The following is a 21,364-nucleotide window of genomic DNA, read 5'->3' as shown; positions in this document are numbered from 1 at the left end:
GTATTTGGGCATAGTAGAAACATACAATTAATGAACACCTCATTTGCTTCTTACAAGTTCTGCGGCGTCTCTTTGTGCAGCTATACGATGCTGGCTGGTATTACTTCAAGACCTCCAGGTACCATTATAGATAGATTATTTTCCGTGCTCACAGATCACCCTCAGAAAACAGGGCTTACCGAAGAACTGTTACACTTATTCGGAGGCCAAAGAGAAAACTTTCCACAATTACATGCTAATAATTCTGAGAAACAAAAAAAAACAATACACCGATATCGTTTCTCGTTACGAAATAACAAACTGGTGCTTTCGGTCTGGGTTATACAGCATCCAAAGTAGGACTTCGTGTCATCGTTCTGGAATACCTCAATAAGCAGCAGCATGAGAACCTTCGTATTCTAGTGCCATTTTGTGACGATCTAGTGAGAGCGACCCTGCGTCATGCCATAACACTACCCGTGGTGTCATTCCCGATGATGATTTGATGGAGTAGACTAAAGCTAAACGTTTTGAGACTTAGAGCGATTAGAATGTGGTCAATGTCAAAAAAAATAAGGTGAGTCGTAACGTCAAAGAGATATAAATCAAGCACCACATACTTACTTTCGACTCAACTGTGCTGCCCAAAACTGTCGTGGCAGGTTATAGGAGGATCTAGTTCAGGCCATACAATAGAAATCCTCTTCCGTCCTTTAAAGTTTAGAGATTCCACAGCCGTTGACAGAGCTTCTGATGCTGACTGGCGTCACGTAAATGCACTGCTCATGAACATCCTCTTGAGTGTTGTGTAAGAACTCTACATCGTGTGAACGGTGATGGAAGCGTGCAGCATACTCGTGGGCCGGCCCATCCTGGAAGAAAGAAAAATAAATTATGGCAAAGTGTAAGAGAACATGCCAATGAGACAGCACTGTGATGACTGCACTGCGTGAAAGCAAGTGAGGTAGCTGGCAACAAGAAAAGGGGGCAACGAAGAGTGCGCGCGAGGGCGTGAATTTCGTGCTAGGCAAAAGGCGATGACGTCGCAAAGCGTCAAGCATGAGAACAAGCGGCGCAGGTAAGAAATCAGGGGAAAAAGAACCGTCATTGTAAAACACAGAGCTCCTAAGATCACCAAACCTGAAAACCGTGGTCCGGCTACAGGCTCGAACTAGCCAATTGATGCCCGGCTTGGACGTCAATAACCCCTGCCTAATCATCTCCCCCGGCTTAATTGCTGCACCGGCGTGTCCTAAACCAGCTAGAGAACCTGCATCCCAATGGCGCGCATGCCAACTTGTGATGCAGGTTCGTTTTCTAAGGTTTCTGACAAGTCCATGAGGCAGACCCCCAGAGTACCCAATCAAGGACAAGGCTCTTTTTCCCAGCAATACACGTAATACAATAGATACACCCACGATCAAAATATTGGTAATAAACACTTAAAATGTTAACATCAAGGGGCCACTGCAACGAAAACCTAAAAACCAACAAACACACAAAGTGGTGGCACAGCACATCGTCATCGGAACCATACGTTATTAATTGTTCAAGGTATTTATTGGTAAATTATTCACCGTTGAATGGTGGCGAACAAGGCTATGATGGCAGCGGCACTGATGTTGCCAAAGTAGGAATGGAGGTGAAAGACGACTTGATGACTGGCACACAGCTGCCTTGCCATGAGACGCAGAAGTCTCATTGGAACATTCAGTAGGAAGCGGTAGAAGACAGGGACGTCCTGACCAGGCACCTCTGACCCGTAACCCGACCACTCACGTTCAGCCAACCGGTACAGGCGTCCACAGCTATCGAGGTGAAATTCTATGTCCCGGTCAAGTCACGAAGCGCAGGAACAGTTCGACAGGTTGCCTTGGTTGGGTGAAGCCCTGGAGACCCTGGTTTGGAAACGACAGCCCTTCTTCAGCTCCCGGTACCGTGGCCGATCTTCCTCTCCCATCGCTTATTTGGAACTCCGCCAAACCCCGCGCTTAACTTGTTCTTCTCTGGCCCTTGTGTCTTTCCAGATTTGGTGAGTTCTGGAGCTGCGTGTTTTCCAATGATTAGTTCAGTTTCCCTTAAAGTATTTCTTGCACGGCGTGTTCTCGTGCTTCACGGTCTTCGACCTCGTCTTGACTGACGACCACGGGCTCACTCTTTGTTGTCCTCTTCTCGCCATCCACAGCACTTGATTCGAGCTCATCACTGCACTCATCACAGGCGCAAAAATGGGTGTGCTATCTGCTGAATAATAGCTTTATCTAAGTAGTACATCAGTGGGCCCCAACACAACGGCCTCCGGTGGCTGCCCGGCCCATACGCAGCAAGCAGGCGTCCACGCTGTCCGCCCCCGCGGCCGCTATAGCCAGCGTTGCTCCACCATCCCACAAGAACAAGCCATCGACATCCGGAATTTCGGGCTCTGGGGATTCGTCTCACGAGCTAAGACTTCCACCAGCCACACAGCGCTCCCAAAAGCAGGTGTCCAAGCCCAGCAAGATCCGATGCCCACAGCTCAAGGTGTCTCAAGACTTCCCCAAGAATGACAGCCCAGACGAATTACGTGGGTAACGTTATTTTTTTCTTTTATGCGCACAGCATACATTTCTTTATTATTACCGACACGTGTAATACAACGGAACATCACAGGGCTTCTCCACAACCTCGGTTGTACGACAAAATTTCCGCATAAAAACAATTCGGAAGTGTTCCGTGTTCCACACAATTTAATTTAATTTCTCAGGCAAAGAGCCTACTCCCGTAAACAACGAGACCATGCTAAAGCTTCACCTTGAGGCGTAGCAACACTTGTGAGTTAGTAAGTTGCTTGACAAGATTTCGCCCTACAAATGGCGATTGAGGTGACGGGTGGTTTTGAAAGAACTTCCCTTTAACAAGTCGATAACCACCTCCTGCATTTACATACCAGCTAACTACTCATATCACCTCAGCAAAGCAGAATTCTAAGGTTTCATGAGCGAGCTCCACAATGTTACTTTATCATTTGTGATTTTTATGGCCGTAGCTGTTTGCAGGGAGACCTCTGTCGCGACATGCGACGTCGCCGGATGAAACAATTTCTTATAACAAACGATGCATATCTATTCAATATAAAAGGTGCCCACTCACTACAATATTTCGCATATTTCGTACTTTTTTATTGATTGAATCGTTGGCTCTGCCGCGCTTTTTTCTCACTTACCGTGAATCGTCGTCAGGAACCCTTTTGGGAGGGACAGTTTCCTCATAACACTGAACTTAATAAAACAACAAACTCTCCTCCAAATACTTTAAAGTATCTACGCACATAGCACGACAGTTTTCTATGTAATTTTAGCACAAATTAAGTAGTAGCATAATACATCGCTTTTAATACTGATGCCACAAAAAAAATCTTACTTCGCAAACAAAATTGAAGTTCACGTAAAGGTCGGGTCCAATGCTGGAATAATTATTGCAGTGAAGAGCAACGAAAGCAGAATAACGCATGAAGCATACTTCGTTGATTTCCAAATGCAAAAGTTCTCATTAGATTTGAACACAGTAATCACGAGGAAGGCGCACACGACACGCGGCCATAAGAGCAAGCAGAAAAAGGCTTCTCTCGGACGTCAATTCCTTGACGCACGAAACACACGTGTGGAAAGGGCTCAGAAGGCTAAAGGGGCATGAAAGTCGCCAGTTGTTCGGGGTGAGTCACCCAGAAAACTATATGAAAGATCACGTAGATTCTCATCGGGAACACGTCGAGCGTGTATTTATCGCCATGCATCAGCGAAAATAATTCCTCAAATTAAAAGAAAGAAGCAACGGCAGACAGGCAGTGCCCACAAAACTAACCATACAACCATGCCTGTAGGATTGCCGAGCTGAACGTATGCAAACGTCACTGCAAACTGAAATTATAATAAATGACATGATTAAGATCCTGGACAGGCACAGGAAAATGACACTCCTCGCTGGTTTTAACTCTATTCAGGCTGCACAGCGCCTTTCGACTAAATGGAAACAACTTATCGTTGTCACAAGTTCAATTAGGCTAATTACGCATCCTAAGTTAAAGGCTGCTAACTGATGGCGCCCACAAGCTACATAAGTAAGCCTTTCGAGAGTACGATAAATCGCACTTCTCTATTAACTGGTATTTTAGAGTATGCTTCAACAATGCCATTGTAACTACATAAAAGGCCGATCGACAACCGACCATCTCGTGCACATCAAGTTTAGCATTCGTAATGGATGTGTTCACAAACCGTACTTGTCGGCATTCCTTGACATGAAAACGGCCTACTACACCTAGTGGTGCTGCGAAATCCTGCGGGACCTGTAGGGAGTGGGTATGTGCGGAAACATGTGAAATGTTTTTCAGAGCTACATATGAAACCGGGCATACCGAAGTAGAATCGTTAATGCTCAATTCCGGCATTCTTTAACAACTTTCGTATAACGCATGATGGCGTCCGTAAAAACATTTTGTTAAGCAGATCAATGCTACTGAGTAAGTTTTATTCTTTATATATGAACGATTTACCTATAAGAGTTAGATCTTGCACCACCGCACTACATGAGTTACCCATTAGGGTCAGCATATACGCAGTGTCGAAAAGGGGTAATGATGATGGGTTTAAGCTGAATCTCTAGAAAAGCTGTGGCGTTATCTTGCTCAAAGAAGAAAGGCGTGGACAAAGAGCTCATTATCAAAGTCAATGAACAGCGCTTATGAACGCCGAGCACATGTTTTAGGCGTAATAGTTAACAGAAAACTATCCTTCCTCCCGCACATGTGCTTCAAGGCTTAATGCCTAAATACAATGCTGAAAACACTGAAACAAGAAAACCTACGTAAAAAATTTTCTAAATTTTTAATCAGAATACTGTTATCATAATACTGTTATTAGAATACGGTGCAAGGTTGGAAAGGGGGTAGGTACATGCAATAAAAGAGGCCGCATCGAAAAGCAGAATGGTGCCAGTGAAACGACTCTCTCGTCACCTGCGTTGGCCATCAGGGTTGCTCTTAGGCGGTCCCCCTTTACTTCCTCTCCCTGACGAATACAATTATTTATAACTAAAGAAATAGTTGTTTCAAATGCATATTGTATTATTTTAACCTTATATTATAAAATATAAGAGATACATTCCCTGTTTTTAGAACGATTCCTTGACGGTGACATATAGTAAAGGACGAGTACGGTCCCTTGTTTTCATTTGAAATTTGTGTAAACATCTCGTCTCTTGAAGTCGAATCCTATTGTTTTGTCTTGATACTATCGCTGAATATGTCATAGCCTATTGTGATCCAAGAAATGCCAAGAACTACTTTGATCGTGAAAATAAATTTGTTTTAAAGCTACCCTAAAAGTAGGTCATGGTGGCGTAGTTCCAGAAATACCGGTATGTCTGAAAGGCGTTGCTTGACAAAAAGTGCAAACTGAAAAAAGAAATAGTTTAAAGATTTAAGAACCCGCTAGACAACTTCATATTAGCTAGTGATAATAAGAGGCATGTACTAAACCAGTTGGTTCCTGTTTTTGAACACGACATTCCTCTGCGGCTACCACTTCAAGCCGCCTTCGTTTTTTTTTTTCAGCTGTGTAGCTGTCAAGCTCCTTTGTGTGTGCGCGTGAAATGTTTCTATTGGTTGCTTGCTAGACACAATTTCAGACCTGGAATTTATATTCCAACCCCAGCTCCACAATCTCTGTGCTGGTATGTGAACTACGTCTCCCGTGAACTTTTTCACGCCAACTCCATGAAAAATTGATTTGCGTTCAGCGTGGGCATTCTCGAACACTCCCACATTGTTCAAAGATCACTGGCTTTTGAGAAATGTCAGTGCTGAACACTTGACGGTCGATTCTTGGGTTCGACGACTTGCCGGTATCTACCAGGCCTTTCTCTCGATTCTACTGCTCCTGTTCGCCTATTGTAAGTTGTTTCCAACCACGAATTTGCGTTTTAGTATCAGTTTTCTAGAATATCTGGGGTTACCGTTATAGAAAATACGCCATTTTGGAACTAATTCTAAGACCCAAGCTGTCTCTCTCTACTTTTCCATCCCGGTAGGCCACAGCCACAAATATTACTGTCTTCTGGCATTTGCGTCGCGTAATCTGGCAGCCTATCTATAATAGTAATAATATCTTAATATAATAATAATAATATCTTATCTTATCTATCTTATCTTAATATCTTATCTTAATAATAATAATAATATCTATAATTACCAATTGTTGCTAGTATGCATTGAACCATCTCCGACGGCTAAAAAGTACAAAGAGCAATCTTTCGAAAGATGTTGCTCCTTCTGCGTTCAGTTTTGGTTCTCTCCTACCACATCGTTTTGAAAACTGCGCTCAGGTGTGCTTTCGACGGGAAGCGTGCGTCGCTATCACGTGACAAAGTAGTTTCTTCTGCTCTACGGCACAAATAACAACACAGCGTAGTGATAAGCCTCTTCTTCTTCACTTTAGAAATTATGGAGGAGCGGCGGATTTGCCATTTGCTCGATGACCGACAGCTTGCCAACCTGTAGGTTATTTTCTGAGCCGCACATTTTTTTAAAGTAACCTGTTGCAGAAAGCAACAATATAACTACTAAACTGAAAGTCTTCATAAGGCGGACTTCATTACGTGGAAAACTACACGCGTAATTAGAAAGAACATCAAATTTATATAATCGTGTTGTTTACACCTAACTTTTACCACATATCTATAATTACCAATTGTTGCTAGTCATCTCGCGCAGCATATGGACTTAAAAAGAATACTGAACATCAAACCGGTTTCGAGATATGCCCCGTCAAATTTGTGTTAAAAGACAGTCTTTATCCACTTGCCTTTCTTTTAGGAATGCTCTTCATGCATTGACCCACAAATGTAACAGGAATCCCAATCTATTTGATCACAAACTTTTGAAATTGTTGTCTCGGTACTGGCCTCGTCTAAAAGCTCCTTCCAAGTGGATATGCCTTGCGAATTACTCGGCGACAATTCGTAAAGTGCGTTATTTGTTATCATAAATAAAATTAAGAGGTATGGGTTTCATCTGTGCACATTATTATACGTTTAGATTTCTAGTAAAAATAATGTATGTCATATCGCGTTATATAATTTAAGCATTAGAATTGTATCCTTTGGGCGATATTAAAGAATTATGTGAGGCTAAAGAAACACTCGGCATATATCTGCCACTACTCGGGAAAGAATGTCATTTGCCCTCTTTGAGAATTAGTGTTACGACTGCACTTTATTTCTAGCAAGTACCATGTTCCCGGCAAATCTTATGACGTTGAAAGGTGACAGCAGTGTTATTTTGTTTGTGTATCGACAGGGTGTAAATGTTTGCTCATATCCCACATTACACGGTCAGTTCCTGGAGTGATTCCCTACAACTGTTCAAGGATGCCTGAAGCCCAACTACATTGACAGAATCATTGTACTACTATTTCTGCGAGATTTCCAGATAGAAAGGCCATTGCGGCACTTGTTTGTGCTTTATGAATATAGAACAGTAGTGGGTGAAAGTATGTACAAAGCGTCCACGTAGAAAACTGGCTTCGTCCTCGACTATAAATGTGTGGACGTTTGGCAAAGCTAGATGAAACAGCTCAGCCTTTATTTGTTGACGAAGTTTCAAGTTTTCCTTCCATACATGTTGGAATTTATGGCGTACGCTTATTCCTCAGCATTTTCCCGTTTAGCCCATCACTGTGCTCAGGTGCCCTGTGGCTTTGATGGTAAATGTTAATGAAGTCTTTTTGTGAACTTTCCAGAATGAAGGGCGGTCACTGTACCTGTTTTGCATCTGATGAATATCAGAGAGCCGTGAGCGAACTGAAGGTATGTTCAAAGCGTGCACCTAGAAAATCTGCTTCGTCTTCGCGAGTAGATCTCTTGACACATCGTAAAGGTACAGGAGGAGACAGATCACATTTTATTTGTTTAAACCGTTTCAAGCTTTTCTTCTATAAATGTTGGAATTTACCGCATAGGTTTATTCCTCAATTTTCCCCATTCGAACGTCACCCGGTTCACCTGCCCTGTGACGTTATAACCTTCAGGCTAATGAACTCCGCTGTTAACGGAGAGTCGCGACGAAAACTCCGTGCTTTAATATGCATTGAACTTCATTACTCATTCTATCAGAGAAGATGTCATTTGGAAAGTGTCTTTCTGAGAGAAGCATACTGATGCAACGCCAATTGCAAGCACTTTCTTAGTATGCCTATATGGCCTCAGTGTTAATTGCATATATAACATCCTGATTGCTGTGCCTACGTAAACGCTTCCACTGAACTGAATACGGGCAGAAAAATCACCCTCCCTCCCTATATTTTTTGTTATCCCGCATGAAAACGAACTATGACTTTTTGAGGAGCACGCTATGTATTCCTATTGTACCATCACATAGGCATCAGAAATGTATCATCTAATCCTCTTTGGAATCTGTTTTTTGTTCTGAAATGGTTTGGTCTGTTCTTTTTATCACAAGTACATCATCATCATCATCAACAGCAGCAGCAGCCTCGTTACGCCCACTGCAGGGCAAAGGCCTCTCCCATATTTCTCCAACAACCCCGGTCATGTTCAAATTTGGCCATGCCATCCCCGCAAACTTCTTAATCTCATCCGCCCACCTAACTTTCTGCCGCCCCCTGCTACGTTTCCCTTCCCTTGGAAACCAGTCCGTAACCCTTAATGACCATCGGTTATATTCCCTCCTCATTACATGTCCTGCCCATGCCCACTTCTTTTTCTTGATTTCAACTAAGATGTCATTAACTCGCGTTTGTTCCCTCAGCCAATCCGCTCTTTTCTTATCCCTTAACGTTACACCTATCATTCTTCTTTCCATAGCTCGTTGCGTCGTCCTCAATTTGAGTAGAACCCTTTTCGTAAGCCTCCAGGTTTCTGCCCCGTAGGTGAGTACTGGTGAGACACAGCTATTATACACTTTTCACTTGAGGGATAACGGCAGCCTGCTGCTCATGATCTGAGAATGCCTGCCAAACGCACCCCAACCCATTCTTATTCTTCTGATTATTTCCGTCTCATGATCCGGATCCGCGGTCACTACCTGCCCTAAGTAGACGTATTCCCTTACGACTTCCAGTGCCTCGCTGCCTATTTTAAATTGCTGTTCTCTTCCGAGACTGTTAAATATTACTTTAGTTTTCTGCAGATTAATTTTTAGACCCACTCTTCTGCTTTGCCTCTCCAGGTAAGTGAGCATGCATTGCAGTTCGTCCCCTGAGTTACTAAGCAAGCCAATATCATCAGCGAATCGCAAGTTACTAAGGTATTCTCCATTACCTTTTATCCCCATTTCTTCCCAATCCAGGTCTCTGAATACCTCCTGTAAACACGCTGTGAATAGCATTGGAGAGATCGTATCTCCCTGCCTGACGCCTTTCTTTATTGGGATTTTGTTGCTTTCTTTATGTAGGACTACGGTGGCCGTGGAGCCGCCATAGATATCTTTCAGTATTTTTACATACGGCTCGTCTACACCCTGATTCCGTAATGCCTCCATGACTGCTGAGGTTTCGACAGAATCAAATGCTTTCTCGTAATCAATGAAAGCTATACATAAGGGTTGGTTATATTCCGCACATTTCTCTATCACCTGATTTATAGTGTGAATATGACCTATTGTTGAGTAGCCTTTACGGAATCCTGCCTGGTCCTTTGCTTGACAGAAGTCTAAGGTGTTCCTGATTCTATTTGCGATTACCTTAGTAAATAGTTTGTAGGCAACGAGCAGTAAGCTGATCGGTCTATAATTTTTCAAATCTTTGGCGTCCCCTTTCTTATGGATTAGGATTATGTTAGCGTTTTTCCAAGATTCCGGTACGCTCGACGTTATGAGGCATTGCGTATACAGGGTGGCCAGTTTCTCTAGAACAATCTGCCCACCATCCTTCAACAAATCTGCTGTTACCTGATCCTCCCCAGCTGCCTTCCCTCTTTGCATATCTCCCAAGGCTTTCTTTACTTCTTCCGGCGTTACCAGTGGGATTTCGAATTCCTCTAGACTATTTTCTCTTCCATTATCGTCGTGGGTGCCACTGGTACTGTATAAATCTCTATAGAACTCCTCAGCCACTTGAACTATCTCATCCATATTAGTAAAGATATTGCCGGCTTTGTCTCTTAACGCATACATCTGATTCTTGCAAATTCCTAGTTTGTTCTTCATTGTTTATAGGCTTCCTCCGTTCCTGAGAGCATGTTCAATTCTATCCATATTATACTTCCTTATGTCAGCTGTCTTACGCTTGTTGATTAACTTCGAAAGCTCTGCCAGTTCTATTCTAGCTGTAGGGTTAGAGGCTTTCATACATTGGCGTTTCTTGATGAGATCTTTCGTCTCCTGCAATAGTTTACTGGTATCCTGCCTAACGGAGTTACCACCGACTTCCATTGCACACTCCTTAATGATGCCCATAAGATTGTCGTTCATTGCTTCAACACTAAGGTCCTCTTCCTGAGTTAAAGCCGAATACCTGTTCTGCAGCTTCATCTGGAATTCCTCTATTTTCTCTCTTACCGCTAACTCATTGATCGGCTTCTTATGTACCAGTTCCTTCCGTTCCTTCCTCAGGTCTAGGCTAATTCGAGTTCTCACCATCCTGTGGTCACTGCAGCGCACCTTGCCGAGCACGTCTACATCTTGCATGATGCCAGGGTTAGCGCAGAGTATGAAGTCTATTTCATTTCTAGTCTCGCCGTTCGGGCTCCTCCACGTCCACTTTTGGCTATCCCGCTTGCGGAAGAAGGTATTCATTATCCTCATATTATTCTGTGGGTATCCTCATATTATTCGGGAGTGGGTACGTTTCTGTGTCCACTATGGGATTGATGGCTACTGCAATTTTCACAAATTCGGATTCAACCATCGCGTTTGATTCTTGGTAGTATTGGAGTCGCGTATTCACAGCTGGCCTGTGTGGTACAGCACGAGGCGGGACAGGGGTCACAGGAAAAAACGAGGACAAGCGCTTATTGTCAACTGAGATGTTATTGCCTGACACATACACGAACATAAATTTCAATTGGCAGCAAGCGCTTGTCCTCGTTCTTTCCTGCGTCCCCTGTTCCGTATCACTCTAACACACAGCCTAAAATGGAAAACCAACTTGCCCAAACCATCACCCTTCTAAGTCACTACTGGCAGCTCGGAAAATCAGTCCTAACGCTTCTACCTCGCACAATCATTTTCCACCACGGCTTTTAAAGCAAACGGGACAATACTCGGTTTGCAAAGTAGTTGTTCCTTGCAATTTAAAAAAAGAAAGTTTTCATCTTTCACCTTGAATGGTATCCCGCTCATCCTTGAACATGTCTGGGTAACGGTCCAGCAGGCTTTGCAACACGGGAGGCTTCGAGCTGGCCGTTTGCACATGCTGCCGATTCCTTAGGCTGCAGACTTGCACCCGGCCTAGCTTTATTTGCTGCAGCCAGCTCCGTCCAAGAAGGGGCCGAACATCCTGGCGAAGCACGTACAGAAGCAAACGTTGGCACTGAGCATTGTGCTGAAATGTGGTAAAAGCCACGCTGCACCGCTTCACAACTTTGTTCGTGTACTGCCGCCAGCACGCATAGCACGAACGCCCCGCAGCGGGGCCTGTACCGCCTCGGACTGACGCCAGCGCCGCGAAAAGTTCGGCGCTGTTGCCCATATAATATCACCGTATGTTTGCGGTGGTTGACGACAGCTACAGGGCAGCTCGATTTTGACTGGTCGACTTCTATTTCGCTTGTGCCTAACCGGCGGGGAGAATGCGCTCACTTGACAGGTTCCTTTCGCGACGTTTCGCTCGTGACTGCGGTCTTCCGCGCGCACAGAAAACACTTTGCGGTTTGCTAATCTCGGCAAAGCGAAATGGCACGTGACTGCCCGCGCGCCTTTTAGGTTCGGCCTCGAAGCTGGCGCTTGAAGGAACTGATAAAATGGAAAAGCCTAGTAAACTCAGGTTTACGGCGTTTGTGAAAAGTGGACAATGAACGAGTCTGCAAATGCGGTGGTGTAGTTTATGCTCTTCTGAATTTATTAATTCTCGGACAGTGCGCATCGGAGTGTTCTCGCAGGTTAGTGCCTGACTCCGTCTTTAGTCCGTGCTGCACTGGAGATCTAGTATTGGGGCGTGCAAACTTCGCTTGTCCTGAGCAAGCAGGACGTGTGAATACAATTTAAGCTAAGCTTTTCACGTCTAGTTGTTAGCAAAAAGCTCCAAGTGGCATCTTGTCGGATAAGAAACTGACTCTTAGGGCAAACGTGGTTTGGCTTCACGGAATTAAATGTCCGAAGTCGAGTCAGGCTAGGGATGCCGTAATGGAGTGCTGCGGATAATTTCGAGCACCTGTGGTTTTTTAACGTGCACTGATATCGTGCAGAACACCGGCCTCTAGCATTTCGCCTCTATCAAAATGCGACCGGCACAGCGGGGATCGAGCCCACGTCTTTCGGGGCAGCCGGACGAGGCCCATAATCACTGATCTATGGCGGTGGCGCCGCTCGTATAGCTTGGTCTATTTGAAGTTTCAAGCGTAGAAGGAACCGCATAGCAAGCCGCTTTTTAACGCAACATAAGTACTAGTCCCATTACGAGAAACTCCGATGTCGTGTGTGTGTCCTCGCGGATGACATCGCTGTGCGAAAAGATAACCTTCTTTTTCATATAGTCAGAATGCTAGTAAAAAAGATGAATTTGAAATTTTCAGCTGTATTCCAATATTTTATCGTATGGTTGCCAAATAATCACAGTGCCTAAGAATACTTTCATTGTACCCGCACTAACAGGGCTGTCTGAAGCTATGACAAAATATGAGCGTTCAACAAACTTATGCATAATAAATGCCAAGAAATAACACGGAATTTTGGTCATTTGTTATATTTCAGGCAAAAACAAAAGACAAGGAAGAAATTCGCGAAAGCATCGAGCTAAAGCCCCGGGTGCTATTTGACACGAAAAAAAATGTTCGAAAAAAGCACCTCCAAGAAGTGTAATTTTCTATTTTGTATAGTCATTCATGATGGTAAGAGAATTGCGGCGATGTTGTAGGCTGCATTATTGTGCACAGAACTTTGTGACAGAATAGGAGACAGTGACAGATTTTGGCTGGTGCACGACGTCGCTAGGACCAGGTTCGAGAAACGAGCGTTTACCCTAACGACATCGGACTTGTTTCGCAACAGCTCGTTGCAGGCCTTTACAAGCGTCGTCCTCAAGGAAATGGTCTAAGTCGAGAAAGCTTACCTCCGCTTTCTAACGTGTGACAGGTTTCGGATTATCAGAGTCACCGGCTCCTCGCCCAACGATCACATCCGTCAGCCTCCTGATTCGTCGTCGATATCTCGAGCGAGTTTGCACGAACTTGTTGCTACATTGAAGCCAGCCCAGAATTAAGCACACTAGCGCATGGCTTTGTTGAAAAGCCCCACTAAAAGGTGAAGGCTTAGCGGGGGCACATTGGCCACCTGCGAATCTGCCATCAACGAAATGACAGCTGCTGACCCCAGGCTGGTAGAATAGCTTCTGTGGGTTGGATCAGACCTGCTAGGCGTAGTTTCTAGACCCTTGGTAATTAAATAGTCACTTTGTCAATATTCCCAAAAATTTCCTCTACATCTTTACAGTGTATTATCTCTAGGTCGTTAATGTTAGTTTTTATGTGTATTCCACACAGCTCATGCATTATCTATTTTTTATTTTTTGAGGTAAGTACAAGTCTCTTCTCTACTGAGAGGGGGAGTATGCTTGAATTGTCTTCTGAAAGACGAGTTACATTAGAACCGTGGCTATTGCTGCTAAGGTTTCTTGTTAGTCTTATTCCAAGATATGTGTATTCACTCATTTTGTGAGCGCATCGGAGTTTGGCATATAGCCAAACGGCATTTTAATAGTTTGTTGGCATAAAATTGAAAGCATTATTATTAAAGGTTAATTTTATGCTTCCCCAAGAGCACCCGGAAAATATCTTTAAAGGTCAAGGGTAAGCAACATTTGACCTTCGTAGCAAGCAACCTCGTTAAACAACACACAGTCGGCAAAAAAAAATGCCGTAAATTGAAGAGGGTGAGAAATTTCTTCCCCTATATCATAAAATATACAAAAATATACTTCCTAGCACACTGCCATGCGGCACTCCGCAGGTTATAGGAGTTCATTAGCGTAGCAATCATAAACCTATGTGAATTGCTCACGATTAGTCCTATAAGCAGCCACCCACATAAAAATGTAATCTAGACAGCTAATTGATTCATGCTTAGTGCAAGGTTCCTTGACTTCCAGAAATATTACGTCAATATAACTTGACTTATAAGACAAAATAGATGCACGGTATCTGTTGTACTAAGTCATATCGTGAACCAGCCAATCAGAATAGAAATAAATGTTGAGCCGACTTGAACTTCCGGCGGTGTGTGTTCCGTGGGAAGGATGCGATGGTTTCTGTTGCAGCTGAAGTACACCGTACTGACGTATTGAATGCTAACAGTAGATATGGACACGTGAAAACCGTCAAAGCCACCAGTTTTGAGGTGGTTTGAGCAAACGAGTCTAACTACACAATCAAGCATTTAAATCAAATGACAGATGATGATGTCCTGTGTCCGGCACCAGTCGAGGTTCTAGAAGCACATGCCTGCGGCGCCGTCGCGGTTATTTGGGGTACAAAGGTTTCCCCCCGCGTCGAGGAGCCCACAAAATTCCAGGAAAGCAAGCAAAGAGGCCCGCGCTATACTCTTTTCGCGACAATATACACAGTGATACAGCGTGCGAATATTGGCGAACATTAGGCCAGCAAATTCCAGAAGTATTCTTGTATCTCTTGAAGTTGTATCCATGCTTTAAGCTTATTAGTATCTGTTCGAAACAATCCGGTGCAAGTTTGCAAGTCGGAAAGTGCCGCTAGCCGTTTGCCGTAGAATAAATGGGAACAGGTGTCGGGACTTCTGGTCTATGTGGAGTGGAATATGAATACATCAGTGGTTCACTGTTTTTAATCGTCTCGGTTTCATTAGGACCGTGCAGATGGGATCGTATTTTAGAAGTCACCTTTAAAGAGCTCTCCATAAGCTATCTTTCAGTGATCACCCTGTAAGCTTCCGAGATTAACCCCAATAAGGAGTAATAGATAGCAGAGAATCTCTCCGTAATGCGATGCCCTCATAACTAATCGCCAACCTCGCTTCCCCAGAGTCATGCAAAACGCGATGAATAGTATTAAATTCCGTGGGACCCGCTCAAGTGATACTTAGGGCTAACTTCACTTTGGGCATTGCACAACCAATCAAACAAGCAAGCAACCAAAGAAACACCGCACGAAGTTCACGAAAAGCACGCTTATCAGAGAAAGCCACAGTGGGAAATCAACGCTGCGGAGCAAAACAGATGGAAGCCTCTGAGAAACTGTCGGCCGTTCAGCGCAAGATCAGCTAGAGATGAATAGCACGAATAACAGCGCGCGTGAACAACACGATGTAGGTTTTCTATGCGAGCTGACTTTTCAAGTTTACTGGTCAAGTCAAATTCACGCCTACAATAGAACGTGGTTTGGACACATTCACTTAGCGTCCAGGTAGCGCCGCCACTGGTGCCGTCACAAGCTTGGCGCTTATGTGCGTGCACGACATACACTAATTTACCACCCGTTTCACACGCTGCTGTGTCTGCATAATCTAGAAGCGCTCACGGAGCTCTGCCATGGTCGTTGCGACTGACACATCAAGTATCCTCCAGTGCAAGCACGTTGTCCACGCAGCAGGATAGTGTGCTTGATGCATTTGCAGTCCACGACATTCTGGAGTGTGCAACGTAACTTTCATTTTGCCTCGCACGAGAGGCGTGCAAATCTCTAATATTAGACGCCTTGAGGAGGGCTCGTCCTCCTTGCAGGGCTGATAATTTGGGGCAGTATGCCTGCTTTCGAGTGACAAAAAATTATTATTTATTATTATTGTTTAACTTTTTGCAAGCCAACCGGTATGGCTGGGTATGTGCCACTGGATATGCCTCTAGCGATGAACAAGTTCTCAGCGCTCACAGGCAGCGGCGCCCCCCGTATCTCGGAGGTCGCGTGCGGTTTCACGTTGGTGCCAATAGATGGCGCGTAATAGGAGTCCTGCTCAGAAATCCCGCTGCAGCACACGCCTTATCAATAACGCGCTTTAGCGGTAGCATTACCTTGTGCTACTACATTGCTTCAATGCGAATCGTATTACAATCGAGAGCCATAGTGATATGCGTTCTGTCGGAATTTTTCCCTATAACGTTTACAAATGGACCTGCAGATACGGAAAAATTCGCAATGCATATATTTAACAGAGGGTGGATCAGGTCGCATAGCAACCGCTTCGTCTTCTCTGTTGCAGGCCCAATTGGCCACGCTCCTGCTCCATGCTCGCGTTGCTGGAGGCACGCGCTGGGCAGAATCAAACGTTATATCTTGCTTCTTATTCTTGACGGTCTTAGACCTGTGGGCCTAGCGCACAACACGTCCCATGGGCTATAGGACTTCGTGTCGATCGCTATACGCGCATCTCTGAGTCCGCATGGAATGTGCACAGCTTGCAGGCCTCATCATTTTTTTTTCTGAGCTTCAAGTTTATTCGCGCATCCGCGTTATCGCTTGCCGCCCGGCATCATTCGTCAACACAGTCGGCGGTACGCCTAGAGGCCAGTGGATGCAATACGCGCAGCTGGTGAGAACTATGTTCTGAGAATAGTGAGCGAGCGGGCTTCGGGGTACGATAGGCGGTTTAATAACTTTAATCAGTTAGGGCAGACAGCATCAAATATTATGAATACGCCCAGAGTTGTCCACGGTCAAATAGGGTGCCTTAGAGTGGCTAATTAGTTCACGTTAGTTCACGCAGCAGCCAGCTTGTTTCAACTGATATCGCAGTCTCACTTCCCCCGTCGTTGTACATTCTCAGTTTAGCACTATGAATGTAAATGAACGACTACACGCCAAAGCACCACAACACAAAACACGACAACACACGACAACACGCCACATAGAAAGGCATTGCGTCATGTCTGCTCCTTCGAAGCCCTCCTATAGGGCTGATGATGACAAGGGACCACTGACATGTCTATTGAATAAAGCATTTCTACAACTGAACAGAGGAAGGATCGCTACTTCTATTTAATAAAAGTGGTTTTTCTATCTACACAAACGATCGGCTCAGCTATCGTTCCTTCCAATCATAAGCTTCTCTCACAAAACTAATGTTTCTATTGCGTACATAAGACGTCAACAATTTCTTTAAGATACCTAAGGTGTTGAATTTAAGAGAGGAACAAAATTTCCGGCCCTTTTCCAGTTTTGAACCTTACAGTGTGCAAGATATTTGAATGCTCAATGTGGTCACTTTTTGAAAAGCTTCCCTTTACTAGCTTGATCTCTAATCAGGAAATTCAGCTTCGAGGTACCTTATCTGGTCTATAGGAGAGAGAACTTATCTCATATGACGTAAACTGCTTAGACCGCAACACAAAATAATATGCATGACGCGTTTAAATATCGCCAACTTTATTTTGCATCTTCGAAGACCATGTTGACTCCTGCTGTTCAGTTTTCAGGTAAAAAAGCAAGAAAAAAATAAGTAACGTTTCAATTGTTCAATATATCTTTTATTGCAGTAAAGAATATGCCGATATCATGGTTCTCAAAAAATGCAATGTTGCCTCTCTTGGCTACATCGGTTATATATAACTTTCAATAATAAAGCTTTAATAATGAATTCACTTTGCTATTAAGCTTTCAGACAGATGCTGTGTCTACATTCGTGTGCAACAAGTTCCGCCAGTTGACCATTCATGACTAGGGGAATTTCGATGTTGTGCACAGATTTAAAGGGCATTAAAGAACCACCATGCAATCTTGTGATAAATACAAATAATATGCTGCTCAAATTTGTACTCGCTCCTTCATGCAAAAGCGAGCATTACATATCTAATAAGATCACTGTTTTAGGAATTTCAGTTCCTTATAATGTGCTGCTTAAATTTGTACTGTCTCCTCAAAGGGGAAGTGACTATTTATGTAAGCAGACGGCTGTTATAACGCTTTATATTCATTTTTCTATTTCAGAAAATGCACACCAAGTTCCGGGAGTTAAGCTGAAAGTTCTCCACAAGAATTGTGACACGCAAGTTCGATACTAAAGAACGCGAAAAAGCCTTTTTGTATCAAAATCCGCAAACTCCGCCTTGAAGTAAAGACTGCGATAAATAAACTAATGTCCTCTAATATCGCTAGTCGACTTTCACGTATTTATACGATTCCGACACTGATGTTCTACGAAGTGCGTGATACAACTGACAACACTTCGTTTCCTGATTACTTCCAATGGCCCCAAATTTTGTGCAAGGCTTGCCGCGCTGCGCGAAAACCGCCAAGGCTAAGAAACAACACCACGTCAGCGACAATGGCGGGGCCACACTCACGCACGGCACGGCGCAACGGAAAATACAGACGCACGGAAACCACACTGTTTCGACCTTTCAAATTGTGACTGCTCAATTGCTGTAGGCGATAAAAAGGGGTTTCTAGCTCCTAACAGCCCTTCCAAAAAAAAGAAAAACTTTTCAAATTATTTTTGGCCTTCTGAGATACCTTCAGGTACGATGAAGAACTTTTACTTTTACCGCGTCACTGATAACCGGAACGACGACTTCCTTGATGAACATTCCGTTCGCAGAGGCGCACATAGACAGTAGTTACTGAACAGCGTAGTGGCGTTCAAGCAATACTGGTATTGCTAGTATTGAGCGCTAGCATTGCCAAAATTAGGTTGATATTATGATTAGTGAGAATGTCACACAAACTCATGAGCAGTATCCAGTGTAGTCAACATCTTAAATCTCTGCATATTCATCATCTGTTAAAGCATGCAACCTTTTCACGAAGAAAACTTTAAGTCCGTGCCACTGTTGCGCTTCGCGCAATTTCTGTGAAGTCAGACAGACATACTGCATTCTAAAATATAGAGAGGCAGATGCTGAACTCAACAGAGTGACTTCTACTTATAACGTCCAAGGTGCATCGCGCAAGCATTGGAGATCTTTCGCGTTGACAATATTTCCTACAGCTAAAGCTAATTTGTCTTTTGTGGTACAGGCACTTCCAAAACAGCCTCATGTCCCTCTGTGTGTTTCGATACGTGCTTGCATCGATGTTTGTCCTATTTTAGACATATCAAAAACAGTATATTAGCAAATAAGATTCAATGCCTACTACTGTTTTAATTACCTGCAAACAAAAGTGAAGCGACAAGGACAGCTGCTTTACATTGGCAACAATGCTGGGCAAGCATCTGCAACAACTTGAAGCTGTCTATGGCTAGGATCCCGGGATTTCTTCGTGGCATAACGTCTACTTAAAACTATCATCATCACTGGCTCATACCCCTATAGGCCGAGGCTGCAGGCACTTACCCAAATGAGTGAACAGTGCATAGATTATTTGGAATCACGCATGCAACATACAGAAGAGCGAACGTTTAAATGAAAAAACAAGCTCAAAACAAGCATCCGAACCATATTGCAGATGATAAGGCTCTTTTTTGCCTACATACAATGATTTTCTGAAAGTGAATAGCACACGTATGTCTACTGATCGCTCTATTTGATGCCTTTTTATTATATGGGTATTACACCTTTCCCATAATTCTTCTGGCTAAGATGAATCAAACTTGCTATCTTTTTTTATTCTATAGGGGGAAAAGGGTTGGTTTTCGTGGACGTAGTACAGTTGTCATAGCGAAATGCATAACTAGTTCAAATTATAGCGTTCTGAGGTACGTGCGAATGTGATGATAAGAATATTGCTGTCGCACTCCACTCAGCGTATTTCAAGCACGCCAAAAGCATTTTAGAAAACATAGGTTTCATGCTCTGTACACACAACATATCAGTGAGAGTTCACGGCAAAAGAGTAAACAAATGCCGAGTTGTGAAAACGTGGTCGGCGCTAGATCAGGGGGGCCTTTTACCTTCATGTAGAATACAAACCTTCACTGAGACCATGCGTTTCGCTTAACCAGTTATCAATTGCCTGAAAGCTACTAAAAGATTAAACTGATTCGCAGGAGGTTCAAAAATCAATTGGCAAAAGCACCCCAGTTATCAAACTCGAATGCGTTTTCATTGGAAATTACATGTTTGATAAGACGAAAACGTTACATATACTAGAGAAACAAGCTTGTTCCCAAAGGTACAAGTTTTCTTAACGAGTGCTGTAAAGCTTAATCAAATATTTTTCACGCAGGCACTTCTTAAAAACAATCCGCTTTAGCGCTTGAAAAAAGCACAACTGATATTGACGAAGAAAGACACAGGCCAGGCGCTCATTAAGCTAAGCTGTCATCTGAATAATACATTTCATCATGTTCCCACCTTATAAAACTAACTAAAGTTCGCTATGCCTACGAATTATTTTTTTCAAGTAAACGTGTTTCATAGAATGTGTCGTCACGTACAGTCGACGAAAAAAGTTTACGGACCACGGGGTCTCAGAAAATGCTAAGTATACGAGCTGCCTTTAAAAGTAGCCAGTAAAACCGTACATCACAATGTTGTTCGCATGTACCAGTAAAGGCTGGAAATGGGAATACCAGGCTGCATTTCGAAGCTGCGGAGATATTCCGCTTTTGTCAGGTCTCTTGGTCCGTAAACGTTTTTGGTCGACTGTACATTCAGTTCCCAGCTGCACATTTCCATCGCATCTCTAATGATGCCTACATTTCACAAGCTATTAGAAGACAAGATTCATTCTGGTTGCTCTGCAAGCAACTGTGAACGGTTGCAAAACGTGATGTTTATATAGAATGCAAATGAGCGATGCGGAACTATGAAGCACCATTTCAGAGGTCATATGCATTACGACAAATATAGCCATCAATACTTTTTGCGAGTACATCAGAAAGGCGTATCAGATTGTTCCGAACCAGTAATGCACATGCGTAAAGCTTTTGGCACACAATATCATTCCCTATAAAACATATGCTTTGTATGATGAGTGATATACTTCACTCCTACCCCCTCCCCTCCGCTATGAAAAAAAAACCGTGAGAAGTCTTGAGCTAAACTCCAGAAAATAAATGAATGGAAAGGCACTTTTGACTTCCAAAGTATTGATATTCGGTCAAAAGGGATCGCTTGCTGAACCCGCATTTAATGAAAACATGGCATAGTATAATTGGTTAATGTTTGCAACCGTTTTTACCCGCGCGCCTAACATTGCCATCCTTGCGTAGAGTAAAAAATTATGCGGCAGAACCTATCTCACGTTGATACCCGATGGTGATGCGTTCGCACTTAATCAATACAGCGACACAGAGTATCGCCACCGCCGAATTGAGTTATGTATGAGG

The 21,364-nt window shown here is 43.6% G+C and overlaps 2 long non-coding RNA genes across 4 annotated transcripts in view; one reads left to right on the top strand and one right to left on the bottom strand.

The window, feature by feature from the left end:
• LOC135911846 (uncharacterized) overlaps positions 1-11,873 on the bottom strand; it is a 128,641-nt gene extending 116,768 nt beyond the window's left edge. For 2 of the 3 annotated variants that reach the window (XR_011509048.1, XR_011509047.1), the window contains exons 1-2: positions 11,294-11,873; positions 604-851 (exon numbers count right to left, since the gene is read on the bottom strand). This is a non-coding gene — a long non-coding RNA (uncharacterized lncRNA). The remainder of the gene's footprint in view (positions 1-603; positions 852-11,293) is intronic. The other variant, XR_010567470.2, reaches the window with a different exon arrangement.
• On the top strand, positions 5,848-18,194 carry LOC135911847 (uncharacterized). The gene is made up of 3 exons (XR_010567471.1): positions 5,848-5,907; positions 7,755-7,821; positions 18,082-18,194. It is a non-coding gene; the product is annotated as an uncharacterized lncRNA (long non-coding RNA).
• Positions 18,195-21,364: the final 3,170 nt, after the last annotated feature.

The sequence above is a fragment of the Dermacentor albipictus genome, chromosome 10 (genome assembly GCF_038994185.2).
Source record: "Dermacentor albipictus isolate Rhodes 1998 colony chromosome 10, USDA_Dalb.pri_finalv2, whole genome shotgun sequence".
Taxonomy (NCBI): Eukaryota; Metazoa; Arthropoda; class Arachnida; order Ixodida; family Ixodidae; genus Dermacentor; species Dermacentor albipictus.
Note: the sequence above shows the minus strand (reverse complement) of the source record. Positions and strands in the feature narration are given on the sequence as shown.